Below are 6,000 nucleotides of genomic sequence, written 5' to 3'. Positions count from 1 at the left end.
CTTCTGATTGTAATATGTGCAATAAAAGAGATCTATTTGTTTTTGTGGACCATTAGCTCATGCACAGGAACCATTTGCAAACATAGATTGTTCTTTAAGACTATTTTGCAAACGGGAAACTCTACTCAAATCAAAACAAAATTTTGCTAAGTGGTCAAATCTACTACAAACATTACATTTAAACTTTTGTGGTCTACTATAAACATTTGGTAAGATAGTTTTTCTTTTCAAATCAAAACAAAATTTGGCCAAATGGCCACAACGGCCACAATGATCACATTTAAACACATGAGCATTATTATGATGAACATGATGAGTATGTGCATGTGTATGTGCAAAAAGTGATGATGATGAAACTTGATGGGATGCACAATTATGATTATTTATTGTAGGTTTTTATGCATCATAGCAAAATTTAGCAAGATAGTCTTTTCGACCGCAAATAGAGCATTTGTAAATCTTGATATACATATGTGCATAGTGAGTGTTTGATTTGGAAGTGTTAACATATGACTTTGCACATAAGTCCATAAGTTTTTTATTATTAACAATGCATATTTTAAGGGTTGAATCTAAAGATGATATTCTATTTTTAACATGATCCAACTCATTGTTAGGCATACAAGCATTGTTATTAGAAGTAGAACATATATAGTCATTTATAAAGGAAGCAGTATCATTTTTTATGTTCTCTACTTCTAATATGACATTATCTTTTTCATGAGATAAGCTAGAAATGGATGAGGTTAATTTTTTTATTTTCCAAATTTAATAAGTCATTGTTTTCTTTAAGCATAGTATTTTCTTTTGCAATGACATCAAATTTGGACACTAGCTCCTCATGATCGGATTTTAATGTAACATGCTTGCTTTTTAAATTTACATAATTATGATACAATTTGTTGTAGGCTTTCATTAATTTCTCATATGCACATGTGAGATTAACTATAGATGATTCACTATTGGGTTTGGACTCGCAAACCTCACTAGGGCTATTGCCTAGTGGCCGTGTGCATGATGCTCCATTGAAACTTGAAGAGGAAGCCTCCAAAGCTTGTCGGATCGCCTCCAAGTCCCCTTGATGTGCTTTAATAAATTTTCATAAGGTGTAAGCACTATCAAAATGAACAAATTTATTAGAAATGGATGAGTCAAAAGCATTAAGCAAGAATTCTAACAAAAGCTTGTTCATTGTAAACATTCTTTTGTCATTTTTACACCACTTGGATTTTTCCGAAGTGGGTACAATATAAGCATTTTCAATAACTTCTCATAAATTAAAATGTTTAGATCTAACAAATATATTAAATCTAGAATACCACTGGTCATAAGGGAAAACATTAAATTTAGGAGCAATACTAGGATCATAGCCTAAGCAAGATGCACTATGTATGTCCATAATATATAAAAATATGCAAGCAATATACAAATAAAATCAAAACTAGATTAGCACAAAAGATAACTTGGATCTTTAACTCAAGGTGGTTAGACATTAGATCAAAGAGCACCAAGCTCTGATACCAATTGAAAGCACCCTATTGCTACTAGGAAAGAACCCTAGAGGGGGGTGAATAGGATTTATGCTAATCTAATCCGATTTAACACCAATTAAAAACTTATTAACAATTTTATCCTAGCAAGTATGATATGCAACAAGTATATGCAAGGATAAGCAATTAATACAAGGGTGAAATAAACATAAACAAGATAAACAAGATAGTGGGTAATATAAACAAAGAACAATTGGCAATGGCTATATAAACAATAAGCACAAATATAAATGAACACCAATGACAAACCCAAACAAACGATATGATCATGGAGTTTGGTCCCCACGATCTACGTCTCGCTCTTCACCTTGAGGAGATCTCCACTATCACACCGGGTTTTCTACGCTTACCCAAAAAATGTTTACACCTCACAGTATCGGTTTTCAACGCTTACCGAACAATGTTCACAATCACTCACAATATAACTACACTAACTACCATCTCAAGTGTTGATCTCTAGCCCGTGTCTCCCTTAAGTGTTAGGAATTATAACCTCTCTCTAGGTATTACCACCTATCCCGCTCCTCATGGGACAACCTCATCTCTCACTACACACTCCTCTTGGTGTACTAGTGTATTACAAGGTAAACCTCACAATTTAGACACTCAACAAATAAATTGTTCTCTATAATAGATGAGAACACAATGTAAGCTCACACTCAATGTCACACAAACCCCACAACCCAAATTATACAATGTATGAAAATACAATAAGCTCAATGGTTGTGTGTGTAAACAATGAGTAAATAAAATCAACTAAACTCAATATAAACACTAGCTCGATGAATTAATATCAAACAATATAAATATAAAGCTAGATTGAGTTTAGAAAACTTCTCCAATAAATGACAAGAGTGAGAGAGAGATGAGTTGAAGCTCAAACACCAAAGGATGATCTTCTCTTTGCTCTTGTGGAAATTTCTTCACAAACTAAACTCTTGAAACAAACTTAAACAAAACTTGTAAACCTCTTTTAAACTTTTCTCTTGGGTAGTTAGAACTTAGGATATGTGGAGGTATTTATAAGAACCCCAAAGCCAAGAGAAAACAAGGCAAAAAGACCAAAAACCCAAAAACAGCACAGTCTGGAAATATAGTCGTTACAGTGTTATGAGTCAACTCAGTACTGTTCATGAGTCGACTCATAAGTAGCCGTTATAGGCTAAAAATCAACTTACGGATCGACTCATAAAATTCATGGGTCGACTCATCATGCATGGGTCGACTCATGAAGTCAAGGGTCGACTCAGCAGAAACAAAACACATTTTCCAGCACAGTTTATGAGTCGACTTATGACAGACACGAGTCGACTCAACCTGATGGGTCGACTCATGATGTTGTGAGTCAACTCATCAGAAACGATTGTAAACTATGCAGCATTTTGTGAGTCGACTCAATATTGTTCATGAGTCGACTCATAAACATGTACACAGAAAATTTCAACTTTGAACCTTGTTAAAAAATATCAAATAAATTCAGAAAAATATCAAACTTTGAGAAATGATTATAGATATGATAATACACATGTTACAAAAACTAGTTTTTAAAAAGGACCTCCCAAATAAAAAATATCATCATTTTACAAAATAATCCAAAACATAAAAATGTGAACACATGAGTTTTGACATTTTAGCTTAACAATATTTTGAAACATTACAAAATAATTTTGTAGACTTAATAAAAGATGTATATGATTATTGTTAAGTCCAAAAAATTGAGAATATAATATTTTCACAATATTGCGTATTTTGCAACCTTTTCAAAAACAATAAATACGATTTCATTGAACTAAATAAAATTGATATTAATAAAATTAAATATATGCATATAAGTATGAAACAAAAAATATATTTTCAATTGTATTCAATTGTTTCATATTAAAACTTGAAAACTATTAAACCAAAACATATATGTATATATATAACTATATATATACATAGAAACCAAAACTTATATGTGTGTAAGTGATTGAGCTTAAAGTATCAACACACATAATATAAACTCCTAAACTAATTATACCCAAGCTTATGATCTTCAACGAAGCTCTATCTTGGTACACTTGCGGATGAAGCTTGAACTTGGATCTTCAACTTGAATTGCAAGGCTTCACTCCACAATTCCGCTAACCTTTATTGAATATGATCGTGAAAGCTTGATTCCATCCATCCTCCAACAACGTTGTTTGTCTAGAATACCTAATAAGAAACATAAACACTAGACAAACAATATTAGGAATTGTTTGTAATCATCAAAACAAGATTAGAAGATGTAGGCTCATAACATGAGACCTAACATTCACGTGATCGCCCCAAAAAATCCAAAAGTCCCCTCTTCATTGCCGCTCATGGCTATTTATAGAGTTTGTAGCACGTAACTAACATGCTAGAATTGTTGGTAGAGGGCGTAACTGCCTCCTCTAATTTAGCCCACATTGGTTAATGGGACATAACGTGCTTCTGAAGCTTAGCCTGCGTGGCTGACTAAGTCTTCAAATCCATTACAGCTAGAACAGACGACGAGCCTCGCTGCATGGCAAGGTTCATCAAATTGGACGAGCCTCAATACGCGACGAGGCTCGTCATATAAGACAAGCTTGCATGGCAAGGTTCATCAAATTGGACGAGCCTCAATACGCGACGAGGCTCGTCATATAAGACAAGCTTTGCAGTATAGCAAGCTTCTTCTGACGAACTTTGTCTTCACTGACTTCGTCTGATGAGCTTCGTCTTCACTAACAAACTCCGTCTTCGATAACTAGGTTCAACTGCATAGCAATCTTCATGAACTTCCTTTTGACGAGCTTCATCTTCACTGACGAGCTTTAAAGTTTGATGATGAGCTTTGTCTTCATTGATGAGCTTCACCTCCAATGACTAACTTCGAACCTCGTATCCAATGACGAGCTTCGTCTTTTGATGTCAAGTCTCACTGCGTGGTGACCCTCGTCTTTGATGTGGAGCCTCATTATGTGATGCGCCTCTGATATAGAGCATCGCTATGTGCCAAGCCTCGTCTTTGATTAAGACGAGGTTCGTCCCTATGACGACCTTCATTATATCTTGAAGTTCGACATTTTTTAATGCTACAACACGCATGACAATGCTTGGCATAAGCAACAACGTCGTTGATCATTCTGGGCCAATAATAGCCCATTCTTCGCAAGCGATCCCAGAGCTTGGGTCTGGATTGGTGAGCATCGCAGGTACCATCGTGGGCTTCTCGCAGAACTTTCTATGCTTCTGTTATTGAGAGACACCGAAGCAGCATGCCGTTGTAGGACTTACGATACAACGCCTTTGTTGTTGAGTCATAGTAGAATCTCAGAGCACGTCTACGAACAGAATCCCCCTCCTTTACGTCTTCAGGTAGTATGACGTATAAGACGTAGTCGATGATTAGGAAACGCCAATCTCTCGGTTCGAGTTGACCTATAGCCTAGTGAGTCGTATTCACTTCTAGAACATGCTCCGGTCGGAAGAGTTGTCGGCTTGTGACGGTGACGCATTGACTCGTTCCCAATGGTTGAGCTAGGTTAGCTGCCAATGACGCCATGGCATCCTCGTGTGTGTTCTTAGAACGAAGCACGTGCTCAATGCAGAAGCTTTTGAATGATTCGGCTAGTTTGACAGCCGCTTCATGACATGGGATTAAGTTGTCATTTCTGAATTCTTATTCCCCTATCATCTTCCTGACGATGAGCTGAGAGTCACCGTAAGCTTCAAGATAATTCGCCCCCAACTCCTTGGTGAAGTCAAGTCCGATGAGTAGTGCATTGTACTCAGCCACGTTATTAGTACACGGCTCAGTTAAAGAGAAAGCTCGGGGTAATACATGGTTTTGTGAATAAACCAAGACCACCCCTACCCCCGCGATGATAGACCCGCTTGTGCCTACGCGAGATGCTCCATCGAAGTACAATCACCAAACTTCTTCTTGTGAGGTTGCATTAACCTCGTGGGTTTCATCCGGCATAGCTTCGAATAGGTCAGTCTTCGACTCAAGCAGATGACTGACCATGAGATCGCAGATTGCTTATCCTTTAACGAACTTCTGCGGTATGAAGTGTATGTCATATTGAGACAGTAGGAGTGCCCATCTTGCCAGGCGCCAATTTAAGGATCCGAGCTGTGTCATGAAGACTCGGATAGGATTCATCCGGGAGATGAGGTGTATGGTTTGACCGACCAGGTAGTGCCGTATTTTCTAGATAGCGAACACCAAGGTCAAACACTCCTTTTCGACCATGGGGTATTGCCGTTCGGCTCCTTACAAGGTTCTACTCAGGTAATAGATGCCTTGCTCGTGGTCGGCATCGTCATTCTGTGCTAAGAGGGCGTCAAGAGAATGCTTCATTGTCCGCACATAAATCAGGAAGGGTTTCCCCGAAACCTGGGCCGCCAAGACTGGTGGATTCGAGAGATAAGTCGTGATCTCATCAAACACTTGTTG

This window comes from Asparagus officinalis, chromosome 7 (assembly GCF_001876935.1).
Source record: "Asparagus officinalis chromosome 7, Aspof.V1, whole genome shotgun sequence".
NCBI classification, from domain to species: Eukaryota; Viridiplantae; Streptophyta; class Magnoliopsida; order Asparagales; family Asparagaceae; genus Asparagus; species Asparagus officinalis.
Note: the sequence above shows the minus strand (reverse complement) of the source record.